General features: G+C 40.0%; 1 protein-coding gene across 3 annotated transcripts in view; it reads left to right on the top strand.

The window, feature by feature from the left end:
• The first annotated feature begins 1,459 nt into the window (after positions 1–1,459).
• RBM47 (RNA binding motif protein 47) overlaps positions 1,460–13,719 on the top strand; it is an 82,125-nt gene continuing 69,865 nt past the window's right edge. For 2 of the 3 annotated variants that reach the window (XM_069977556.1, XM_069977553.1), the window contains exon 1: positions 1,460–2,051. The gene's annotated coding sequence lies outside the window, so the exon portion shown is untranslated. The remainder of the gene's footprint in view (positions 2,052–13,719) is intronic. The other variant, XM_069977554.1, reaches the window with a different exon arrangement.

Raw genomic sequence — 13,719 nt, 5'->3', positions numbered from 1 at the left:
CTGAATTGCAATACAACATAGGTGGAAAGAAAGTAGCTGTGTTTTTTTTCTACTCCTGAAGAATAAATAGTTTTGCTCAGTTAAGACTTTTGTCTTATTCACTTACCATGATGTCTGGCCTTCTGTCTGGCGCTTCACCATGACCAGAATAGACAGTATACAGGGTATTCCCCTGAGGTAGCTATAATCACTATCAGCTGTTAAGAAGACCACCTTTCATTGTGACAGCCCTGAAAGTGTAGGACAACCATGTGGAAGCACTCAAGCCATTGTGACCAGCGTGACATAGACCAGGACTGGGGAGCACTACAGGTTTTAGTCACCAGTGCAATGGCTAAAACCTCGGATTTGAGCATGTATTACATGATGATTTTTGTATGCTTCCTATTGCCAGGTCGGCAGCAGGTGTGGCCACTGGAACATCTAATCCAGCGGTGTACCATCATTTTGTCAGATGAATTGCACATTATCCAAAGGACCTCAGGGCTGAATGGCTTTGCTATGACTTCAGAAGAGTTCTGCCTTTTTGTCATGGTGATTGGCAAGCGATGAGGTTATGTGTCGGAATTCTCCTTGTCTTTAAGGCCAGATTTTCTATTATTTGTGTCCTTTCCTTATGTCTTTATTATGTCTATATCAGCCATGTTTATCATTCTGTGAATGAAAACATAGACAGTAGAGTGATGTGAGGCCAGGGTTCGGCTCAGACATACCCCGTTATCAGAAATTTTGTTCATCGAGTAATTTTTATTTTCTGTGTTCTTATCTGTTCCCTTACGGTTAACTGACTGTGTTTACTATAAACTGTCTCTGTGTGTTTTAGCTATGCATGCAATGGGATTTGTCACTTGACAAATCCTTAACCCTTGAGAGATATCCTTGTGCCCTTATTGTTGTAGGGGAAGTAAAAACAGTGTTTCACTCAGTAGATCTGGGCATGGTTAAAAGTAGGCTTGGCAGTGGTAGAACAGGTTTGGCCTCCTGTATTCTCTCCCTCGCTTCCATTTTGTATATTCTATACAATGAAAACCGCTGTTTCTTTGACAGCTTGCGTACGGAACTGATTGCGTGATAGGGTGTTACACCCCATTTTATTGTCAGTAGTAGGCATCATCCACATGGCTTCTGATTTGTAAGCACGGCACAGTGTTAGTTCCTATAGATTGTGGAAGTTTGCTTAATGTTATAAGAAAGCAGAAATGAAACAGGTGCCTTGTGAGAGAGAGAGAGAGAGAGAAAAAAAAGTAAAGCTAAACAAAACTGTCTTTCGTATGAAGCGTTGACATGCCTCTGTGTGTGTCAGTAAGACGGACGCAAGAGAACGTACTGGGAGCAGTTTCTCCTTTGTAGTAAAGGTATCTGGAGAGGAATGCTGTACTGGCCCATGGCCAGTAAGGGCTCACTGAGCAGGATAAAATTTCAGTTTGGATGTGCGGGAAGTTGCTTGTGTTAGTTGGGAGTTAGATTCTGGTTTGGTGAGTTTGAGGGTAGGGAGTATACCAGCAAGAGACAGGCTTTTCACTGTGACTGAACAGAGTGAAACTGATAAGGCTGCCCCAGCCAACCTCCAGAGCTTGACTCTGAATACAACTTTATCCACTTTTCCCTAAGTAAAGCACAGGGGGCATTCGGTATGCCTTAGGAGGGATCACATACTTCTAATGATTTCCGGCTAGTCAGGTGTAGTTTTTTTTTTTGTTATTAAAATTTCCTTCTGAGATTCTTTTAAATTATTGGAATGTGCAGCACTTGAGGATTGGAGATTAGTAGGAACCTGCTAATTGAGATTTTTTTTTTCTGCTGTGCATTTTTCCAGCTCTCAGACGGAAGGAAAAAAAAAAATTAATAGAGGGTGAAGACTGAAGTGAGCGTTCAGGCTAGGAGGTTTGGTTGCTATCAACGACAGGAGGTGCTCAGAGCTCCTTCTCCTGCCAGTGGAAAGGAAAGCAGGAGATGCAGTAGGTTTTGAGTCACACAGAGACGTCTCCAGAGCGCAGGTTTACAGCACAGCACGGGGAAGCGACCTGGCCTGCAGAAACACATCAAACCAGGTAAGTGTTAAACCTGGGTAAACGTGTTTATTGCAGAACATAAGAGAATATAACCACTAAGGAGCAAGGTGGCAGGCAGCGCTCGCCCCATCATAATCTGCTTGCAAAGTTAAATATTACTTTTTGACTATGGATTTGTGAATGGAGAAGAGGAGGTGGGTTTACAATTGGAACAAACTAATCATAAGAATTTTTTTGCTTTGATTTGAGCCTGTTTCTTGATTATGTATATAGCAGGTGAACACTTGTTGCCATATGTTTGAAGGCTACTATAGTGACAGCTAGCAACAAATCAGCTTTACAAATTAGGATCCATTATGTTATAGTTAAATACATGGACCTAGTGTTTTATATATACATTTCTGGAAACTTCTAGCGCTTATGTTTGTACATGATCAGGTGTATTATTACTACTAGTTCCAAGTACAAGTTGGTACTGAAGATGTCACACAGGTTCCCATCATGACCAAAAAATTTCTGTTTTGGGGTTTGATTAAATTTGTTGCAATGTATAAAATACAGGACACAAGAACTACTGAATGGAACCAGGTCAGTCTAGGGGTTCACAAGCAATACAACATATAGGCACTGTACATTTTAGCATGCATTATTAGCTTTGGCTGGTGAATTCCCATGTTACTCATCAACCAAAAGAAAACATAAAGGCAACAGAAATTCTAAGTGTGAACTTAGCCTAAAGGCAGGAACACACACTGCAGATATGCTGTAGATTTTCTGCAACAGGTCCAGCTGGATGGGGCAATGATAACGCCTTCCTTTATACATCCAATTCTGCCTCTGGCTCATTTTCCACTACAGAAAATCTTCAGCATGTGTTCTTACCCTTACAAATAATATTTTTCTATGATGGGTTAATATGCATTCTGAAATGCAAAACTAATATATTTAATATTAGAGAATTGTATTGATCCGATTTTCATTGTATCCACATAACTTTTATTGTGTATACTGTATTAGGTGGGTTACGGCCAGTACATGGTTACCGTTCGGTTAAGGGTGACCTGTTGATATATCATTTAGATGCCATTATAACTACTTTCTCCAGTTGTTATCTTGTGCTGGTGATGTAAGGCTATTTTTTTACATGCTGGCAAAATAGTCTTAGGTCTCCTCATTTGATTCACCTGTTACCATGGAGTAACCAAGCTAGTAGATAATAGTGAATTTATCTCTTTCTCCAATTTTAGGGAATTATCACAGATTTCATAAGTTTTAATGTAGCGAAGGAAAAATTAGCAGACTATGCAGGTAACGTGCATATTTGTTGCAGAATCAGAGGTGGAAGATTTTCTCTGTGTGTGGACATGGCTTTAAAAAAGAGTTTTCCATCTGTTACTTATGCTGTGTGTTATCTGTATCCGTACTTCCTGTAGTTTACAGGTAAATCCCTTGTATGCCACATCATCGTCTCATTGTGACCAATGAAAGGGAAAGTGACATGTTATGAGTGATTCTAACCTGGAACAGTGAGCTTACAATTATAATGCCAGACTTGTACTTTATAGCACTTGTTTCTTGTTGAATAATACATTGATAATGGAAGGTTACAGGATTACTGGTAAGATCAGCAGACTTTCCTGAGCACAGCTTATCCTGAGAGCCATGGGATGGAGTAATGTTCAGTTCTCTGTTCTGTAGGACCCTTTCACACATCAGTATCAGAACCATAACTAAGGACAGTATTGTACCTATTGATTTCCGTGGCCCCGTGCACACCTCCTGTATATGTTACAGATCCATGCTGGAGCCCATGGAAATCAATGGATGTGTACAAATTGCAGACAGCTTATGGCCGGACATCTATAGGCATCCACAATTAGCAGATTTATTGCTTGTCTTTAGTCTTATTTACGGATGTGAAAATACAGAGACAATACAGATGTATTGCAGATGTTATTTGGCGGAACGTAGACAAAAAGGAATTCTTGACAACGGACCTGGACAGAAAAGCACTACTGATGTGTGGAAGGGTCCTTAATACAAGTGTTAGGGCCCTATTCCACCAGACGATTATCGTTCAGATTATCGTTAAATCGCTCGAATCTAAACAATCGTTCGGTTGAAATGCAGTTAACGATTAACGACCGAACGAGAAATCGTTGATCGCTTTATAAGACCTGGACCTATTTTTATCATTGCTCGTTTACAAAACGTTCGAAAAATCGTTCGCATTTAATAAGACATTGTTCGGTCGTTCGTAATAGGTACGAACGCAATAGCAAATAAAAAGCGAAAAAAAATTGATCGCAATTACGATCATAAGTAACGATTATCGTTCCATGGAAATGAGTGAACGTTTTCAGGTCTTTCGCAATAGCGGTCGTTTGAGATCGTTAATCGTTAACGATTATGCAAACGATAATCGTCCGGTGGAATAGGGCCCCTAGTTGAGGTTTTTGATTTTTTAATATGTGGTACATTATACACCAAACCACCTGCCTAGTATCCCTGACCCATCTTGACATGGACCACAAAACCTCATACTTTTTCCAGCACATTCCACAGATGCTCCCTTAGATTTAAATCTAGGGAATTTGCAGGATAAGTCAATACCTTAAGGTTCTAGTGATGTTCCATTTCTGAACAATTTTTGCAGTAAGGGGCTTTATCCTGCCATAAGGAAGAAATACTATTACCATGAAAGGGTTTACTTGGCCTGCAACAATGTCTAGATAGGTGGCACATGTTAAGGCTATGGCACATGTGGCATATTTGATGCGTGTTTCATGTGACTTTGCTACAAAATCATGGCAAAATGGATCAACAATACAGTGTGTGAACAGATTTAAAGACTGCCTCGACATTGCTTTATCAGTCATGTGGACTTTTTTGCAAATCAGTTGGCTATCTACATGACTGACCAGACCACCTTTTCCCACCACTTTTGATGCTCACATGCCCATTGTATTTACCTTCAGTGATAGACAGGACCAGTTTGTGACTACCCAGCAAGCTGTGATGCAGTGTGTGGTCTGCCACCTTTCTATCATGACTGACAGTAACACATGCAGCAATTTGTGTTCCAGTAGCTCTTCTGTTGGACTGGAGCTGACAGGCTCGCCTTTGCTCCTTATGAGTATCAACAAGTCTTGTTCATCGGGTGTCCTTTGCTAGAGCATTTTTGGTAGTTACTGACCACCACACATTTGGAACACCTACAAGACCTTCTTACCCAGTCATCTAGGAAACACAATTTGGTCCCTATGCAGGCCCCTTAGATCCTTACAATTGCCCATTTTCCAGCTTACAATACATCGACTTTATGAACTGACTATGCACTCAGTGCCTAATATATCCTATGTCTTGTCAGGAGCTATTCTCTCAATATTGTTCACTACAGCTGTGGTAGCGTCAGTGCTATTGCTGATGGGTATATAGTGTATATCATACCACTCTATGTACTGTTTAACAGGTTCACAGCAGATCAAATAATAAAGTCTAACAGTAAGTCATTGTTCTATATATCACAGGATCAGGCATTTTAAGCAGACAAGTGCTTCTTATGGCTTTGACTTAAATGTCAGCTCTTGTAAACAGACAAATCCGGAATATTTGGTTTCCTCTGTATTAAAATAAAATATATATATATTTTTTGGGTGGCTATGGCATCTCTGAGATTTGCATTTGGGTACCAGATTAACCAAATTGTATATGGTATGTAGTAATTGATTATCCTTTTTTGTGATCCCCATATTCTTCTCTGTTTGTTCATATTTTCATGCTCCCTTCCCACTGTATGGAGGTCTCCTGACTCTCCCCAGACTGCTGATGTAAGGAGAGGAGGGAAGGATCAGGCATGTTGGATTTCCACTGCCCAATCCTTTTGTAAGATAAGACACCACTAGTAGAGGCTGGCATCATAATCAAAATGGTGGGAATGGGTTGTAAAATATGATTTTACATCTTTGCAAACAGCAATCAGCTAAGAGATGGGTATCATTTGTTTATCTCCCTTTTTATCAGCAGTGCTTAGCCTGATATAGCTGACATATTCCCTTTAAGTGTCCATTTTGAGGCAATTGTCCAATGATTTAAATCCCTTACTATTATCTTAAACCCAAAGCAGCACACAAGATCTAAAGGACTACACATGTCTGGTGAGAACACTCATTGAATTCAGTTAGTGTTCTGCATTGCTTTATAAAGCTTTAATTTAAAAAAATATAGCTAAATCCTTGTTTGAATACAACTGTATACAAGAGTCCCAGCCTTAATTACAGCTGATTGGCAGCCTAGACAGTAAGATCATACAAGACTAAAGGCCCTATTACACCAAGCGATTATTGGCCATTACGGACAATTGTAAGCGTGGATAGCAATTTAACAAAGTGTGTTTTTTTTAATTAACAAGTCACTTATGGTCTATTTACAGCATAGGCCATCAATAGTTGATTGGTGGGGTCAGGGGCAAATTAACTTTACCATAGGCCCCGGGCTGTTCGCCAAGCCTGCCCCCCACTGTAACTATGGCAGCACTAGCGTGGCATTCATAGTATAGGATAGATAATGTCGTGATGCCCTCATTTGTGCAAAGTTGCGGCAAAAAGCTGCAATTTTTTGCAAATCATGGCAGAACTGTAGCCAGGAGACAATACACCGTTGAAAGTATGTCTTTTTGGGTGGCCATGGGCCCCCCAGGAGCTCAGGGCCCCAGGCTGACACCCGTAAAGGACCTCTTATAATCCACTTCTGGGTGGGGTGCCATTACCAGACACCCCTGCCTATGAGCTTTTTCAACACTGCCATGGGCTGGATGTGAATACTGTGTACAGAGCCAGAAGCTGTGCAGTGATGGCACCAGATTACTACAGAAGGGAATGGATTACCAAATTACTACAATAAAGTGAATGGGAGCTGCACTGCAATAACCTGTCATCTGCTACACAATATATTCAAATATATACAGTAAAATGACTTGTTAAACAATGTAAGATATAAGGGTGTTACCGAGATCAAATTCCAACATCACTATTTTTTTTTTTTTAAATGAAATTATCAAATTTATCTCAATTAAAAATATCAAACGGTTTAATCTCCACAGCTTCTATGTGTCTCCATGGTTACAGACTGTAAACAACCCTGTGTAGTCTTATCCTGCAGTTGCTTAGCTCTTACTACTACATTGAATGATGATAATCCACATATTTTCCCTTCAGCATTGGTATTATTAAAATGTAAATGTATCACCCCCTAAAATAGAAAAAAAAAACAAGGAAAGTCATTGCTCGTATCATGCACGGACTGGTATTAGTGGGAAATAAAGTAAAAACTGCACTGCGGAGACATGACAGATAAGGTCTTGTTGTGGATGATGTCCAAAATTACAGGAAAAACATTGGTCAGATGTTTTCTCTTACTACACAGCAGTGTGCTCATTGTGTACATTGTAAACTTTCCTATGAAAAGCAGCAATGCAGGAATACATAGACTTGAGTTTTATATGGATAAACATAGATGGATGGGGATCAGCAGAGCAGTGTGAGGGTCTTACGTTTTTTATAACATTTCCTCACTTTGGTTAATTTTTTTTGTGATCTCGGAAAATCCCTTGTAACATTAAACTGATGTCACACAAGTGCAATTGGCCCTTTAAGGGGTTTTCCAAAACGTTAATATTGATTATTTTAAGTAATAGTAATATCCAGCTGAGTAAAGGCAACAAGCATCTCACCCCTTTTTATTGTTAACCCTACCACGACAGGTACCATACATTCAGATGTGTCTGTGTCTAGTAATGCTGCTTAGTCCGCAGCTAAAGTGAAAGGGACTGAGCAGAACTATATGACATAGCCGTACCTGTATAGCTCTGTGCTGGGGTGAACAATGGTTGCATTTTCATGTTGACCACCTCTAGATCACACATTTCAGGGACTGTTTACACCGGCCAGTATATATCAGTGTATGAGTCTATGTCATAGTGATCAATAGCTGTCCCTCTGCTCTAATGGCCGCGATCAGAGAAAACTCTGATCCCAAAAGTCAGTATCGACCACAGCATCTGGTCCCTCTTTTTTTCCTTTGTGTTGCAATACACCAGACCATGCAAAACAGGAAAAAATAATTAAATAGGGTTAAGGCCCTATTACACGGAACGATTATTGGCCGAATTCGGCTGATAATCGTCCTGTGAAATGGAAGGCAAGGATCAGCCGACGTGAATGATTTCGGCTGATCATTGCCGTCGTTTGTCTTTCAACATGTTGAAAGACAAACGACTGTGATAGCAGCGATCTGCTGTGGTCACTCCCAGGAATAGGAGTGGCAGCAGCAGAAGACCGCCGCTATCCCCCATGGGCAGTGATCACCTGGGCAGCCCTCCCCTGCACTTACTGTACCCGCTCACTGCTGCCGTGTGTGGTAGCGGTGGCAGTGAGCAGAGAACAAGGAGCAAACAAGTGCTAACACTGCTCGTTTGCTCCTCTATGTCACCCTGTGTAATAGGGGCTTTATACTATGTTATAGGAAAGCATGGGGATGTTCTGTGCCTTAATAATCGGTTTGTCGTTTCATAGGGGCATGTTTGCTTTTAAAGCTGTGTTGTAACAACAATAAAGTTACCTGCAGTAAAGTAGCTGCAAATGTCATCTCCCATAAGGGGTCAGAGCAATAATGGCAGCTTTTTTTAATTGGGTAACAATTCAACTTTAATAGTAAACATACTACTATGAAAACATAAGAGAAAAAGGACTCTTTTTTGTCTTTTTAATCAATTCTGTAATGCAGAGAAAAAAACGTGTGAAATGCTGAGATTCTGGGTGTGGGTATTGGCTTTGTACTTTTTACATTATTGTGCAAAACCGGGGGCATTTGCTTTAAAAGTAAATGCATTTTTTCTTAATCATGCCTAGGGCCCTTAGTGGCTCTTAATACCTCCCCATCATTCTCCCTCTCTCTCATACTCTTTGCTCCCTGAACCTTATGTCCATACTTTCATTGGTAGCAGTGGTCACTCATTCAGTGTGGAGGGAACATCCTTCCTGTAATAGCATATATTCAGAGCTTGAAGCCTATATTATGCCTATGTGCTTCTGCAGTAGAGATGGGATATGTTTCCTTCATGCACAGGCCATAATTTATGCTGAATGAACGGAGTTTAGAAGCTATGAATTGAGTTTAGAAGCTATGAAGCCACATGTGCACAACGCCAAAGGGATGTCGCCATTCAACTGTGCACCCCCTTAGTAAGCCCCTAACATTGGAAGTACCCAGCAAATAATATGTGAACTTTTTCTTATGTGCACAGACATGAACTGCATGTTCAGGAGAGCCAAGTGTACATCCCCCCCTTTTTTATTACCAATATTAGAATTTCAATATTTATAAGTTCCTTCAGTTCTCTACCTAATAATCCTTTTGTATTCATATTCCCAACCCCCCCCCCCCCAATTTCCTCCACCAACTCCAAATTCCCTCTTGATAAATGATAATAATAATAATAATAATAATAACAATAATGGACATACTAGGGACTATCCTCTTTAAAATCTCTTTTCCTATCCATTTCTAGCTTGTCTGCCAAAGGTAGTTTATTCCAGACTCTCACTTGTGTACCTATTTTATCCGGTTTTGGGAGATGTTAAACTTCATAAATTTGCTTAGGTCTACTAAAATTTTGTATGCCAAGATATTGACATTATTATTTTACCTCTACTTCCTGTTTTGCACTTACAGTGCTGCTCCAGACCTGGAGAAGCACTGTAAGCGCGAAACAGCTGTCACCTCTAAAGCATGGATAACCCTGATGTCTAACTTGCTGTAACTCATTTTTTGCAGTTTCACTTGGTTGTATATATGGTACCACTCTTTACATACCAGTGAAGACTTCTTTCCTAGAAGGAACTCTTGCTGTTCTGGTCTATCTCTTGCTTCACCCTCTATGAGAGGATTACTCCTAATCTTTTGAGCCAATGGCTCCACCACTACTACGAAGAGTAAGGGGGACAGAGGACAACCCTGCCTCTTACCCCTCTGCAGCTGACCCTTTACCTTATCTGTTTTTGGCATCAAAATAATGCTTTGGTATCAAAATAATGCTTCATACATTGACTCGGGCCAAGTGTACATTTTATTGGTACAATCAGTCCCAATATGACATAATGATTGCCTTGTGCACCAAGAGAATTTATGTGAAAGTAATGTCTGTTATGGAGGTGCGACTGCCCTGATGCTATGGGATTTCCAGGCTATTTTTACCTTTGTTCTTTTTATTCTTAAATATGCAATACACAGAATGCCCAGGGGCCAAGCAAAATGCTTACATTCATAAAAGTTCAGGGAACATAGCTAAAATACTATATCTAGTTCTGCTAACACCTATTTACGTGTCTTCTTGCAGTTCATCATCAGAAATCCTAGTTACAGTATATGTGATGTTAGACATAATGACATACTTGACTTTTGTCTGTTCTCACTCGCCACCAATCCTGTCATATTTTAAACTTTAAACAAGACAAACAACTCCAATGTGGCAGGGAATATGACATTTAATGTGTCCCTATAGCATAGACTCATAAAGTCCGATAGATGTCATGTGAGACATCAGCTAGAAATTTCCACTCAATGGTAACAGCCCATGTGTCCAAATTAAAATCGGATCAAATCTCATGACCATGGTAATGGCCCATTGGTGCAAAAGAAAGGTCCTTTGTTCCTCTGGAAGATATGCACCACCAGATGTGTCTGGCAGCCACTTATCCTTCTGGCCCAATTGAATAAACATACATAGTTCTGCTTGGAAGATCCAAGTGTTACTGGTTTTAGAGAAGTCAGGCTGAAAGTTGACAGCAGAACAGTTATCTTGGTAACCTTCAAAGGCATAAAGCTACGACACACTCAGTGGGGGAAAAAATGTACAGCATAGAAGTTCATTCAGGTTAGTGTTGTCCCTTTTATATTTTGTGGTCCTTCTTCCTCTTTTCTGGTTTCCTCGACTCTGGGCCTTGAGCACCTCAACATTTCATGGTTTAAGAATTCCCAATCTGCCAGGGACAATATTTTGACAGTGCTGTAGTGAGGAGACTTCTCCGCTAGTGTTTGTGGTAAATTTCCTTTTGCACACTTTACCTGCAAAAACAAAAACTTCATGGCGACCCGTAACTTCACAGGCGTGAAAGTTACTTGAGCCTCTGCCATCTCAAGTTCTACCCAAAATTTAAAAAAAGGTATAAGAATCATAACCATCTGATATTTGCACTGTTACATAATAAGATAACAAGCTTTCATATGGTACCAAATTCATTTTTAATTTCCAACTGGGAGGGGGAAAAGCCGGAAACATCTCAGCCCCTCCTTGTGCAGAATGAATTGGAGCTTTATACTGTATGCAACAGGAAACATACATTCTAACTAGAGATGAGCGAACCTTGAGCATGCTCGAGTCAATCCGAACCCGAACTTTCGGCATTTGATTAGCGGTGGCTGCTGAAGTTGGATAAAGCATTAAGGCTATGTGGAAATCATGGATATAGTCATTGGCTGTATCCATGTTTTCCAGACAACCTTAGAGCTTTATCCAACTTCAGCAGCCCCAGCTAATCAAATGCTGAACGTTCGGGTTCGGATTGACTCAAACCCGGTTCGCTCATCTCTAATTCTAACACATCTGCTCTTGTTCAGAGTTGGTCTTACATGTTGCGTAACATTTGATTGCTTTCCATAAGTTTTGTTTCTCTCCTCTGTAATGCTTGTCTGTTGCTACCGGCAGGAGAGGAGTTAAGGTCTCTGTGTCAAGGGCACCTTGTGAGGAACAATGCTGCTGGCAGTGCACTTTATTATATTTAGTTTTGCAACATTTGTCCTCTATCCCATTTTTTTCACTTACAAATATGCATGTGTCATAAAAATACAGTTTCTTTTTTGGACCAGAGGTAGACTGTTCATTTAGTTAAAACCAAAGCTGTCCAAAAACTCATTCATAGAAAGTACTATTTATCACACATGACAAAGTTATAGGAGTAGTGAAAATACAAGAAGATTGTACTGTGATAGTTAAAGGGAAAATCGAACCAAAAAAAGCTTCTAACTCAGAAATCTTTAAGCAGTGGCAAAAGGATGTGAGCGCTCTGTAGAGATCTCTTATTAGAGGAAGCAGTTGTCATCTAAGATCTCAGAGCTTATCGACATCATGTAACATCTCTCCATGGCCCTATTCACATAGGGGAAGATTTATCAAAGGGTATAAAATTTAGACTGGTGCAAACTGCCCACAGCAACCAATCACAGCTCAGCTTTCCTTTCAGCACTGGCTAAAGCTGAGCTGTGATTGGTTGCTGTGGGTAGTTTGCACCAGTCTAAATTTTACACCCTTTGATAAATCTCCCCCATAGTGTTTCAAGGCATCCAATATGCTGTACATGCCTGTAAACAAATTCCCCCAATATATTCTTTCTCCTTGTCAACCAAGTATTTGGGTCCTGCGGAGACCGTGTATGGCTATGTTTGCATAACATTTTTTCCTTTTTGTTTATTTTTTTAAATGACATCAGTCATTTCGAGTTTTGGACGCTCATCATTATAATGACAGCTGCTGGTACATTATTCTAGTTCAGGTGGATTTATTGCCCTTTGGGGGTGTCTTTAAATAAAAAGTCCATTAAATTTAACAGTAAAGACAGTGAAAGGACGATGTAAAAAATAATGTCCGTTGGTCAATTAAAGGTGAATTAAAATGCAGCAATAACTGACATCATTTTAAAAAGAATGTTAGGCTATGTTCACACTACATATATTTGAGGCTGTATATTTGAGGCTGTATAGCAACCAAAACAAGGAGTGGATTGAAAACACAGAAAGGATCTCTTCACATAATGTTGTAATTGAGTGGATGGCCGTCATTTAATGGCAAATATTTGCTGTTATTTTAAAACAATGGCTGTTGTATTGAAATAATGGAAGTTATTTACTGTTATATAGCGGCCATCCACTCAATTTCAACATTATGTGAACAAATCCTTTCTGTGTTTTCAATCCACTCCTGGTTTTGGTTGCTATGAGGACCTGACATGAGGACCAAATACAGCCTCAAATATATATAGTGTGAACCCAGCCTCACACTGTATTTAGTCTATGTTAATGGGCTCGGCAAAGACTGCTATACGCCGGTATTTCTCCTGAAGTACAACATGATTGACACCCTGAAACAGGATGTCAATAGGGCCCATAATGTATTGGAAAGTCACGTTGACTGGATTTCCTCTTTATATCCATGTGGTTGAAGTTCTAGATTGGCAATAGTTCAAGTGCTTAGAAGTTAGTGTCCTCTCGTATTGTAGTGCTTGGTGCTAGTGCCATCACAGTCACCCCTGGAGTCTTAGGCTTATATTATTTTACAATGTGTTTGTTTTCTGGGAGGTTTTATTGGTTTAATTTCTTCTCTCCTGTGTTAGTTACTCATTAGCTCCACTCCAAACACACAGGTCTCAAGACACCAGTTGTCCATACCGCGATATCATTCTATATTCAGATATATTGTTTCACAGTACATGACTGTTATTAGAGATCAACAATCTCATGAAAACATTGTCCCTAAGTGGCCCATAGTCATAGTGTGAAGGGAGGGGGGGTACATTAAAACAGTCAAATCAGACTTGTCTTCAACAAGTGTTTAAGAATCACAAAATTTTCTTTTTCTTGTTAACGTTTGTATGGC

The sequence above is a fragment of the Dendropsophus ebraccatus genome, chromosome 7 (genome assembly GCF_027789765.1).
Source record: "Dendropsophus ebraccatus isolate aDenEbr1 chromosome 7, aDenEbr1.pat, whole genome shotgun sequence".
Taxonomy (NCBI): Eukaryota; Metazoa; Chordata; class Amphibia; order Anura; family Hylidae; genus Dendropsophus; species Dendropsophus ebraccatus.
Note: the sequence above shows the minus strand (reverse complement) of the source record. Positions and strands in the feature narration are given on the sequence as shown.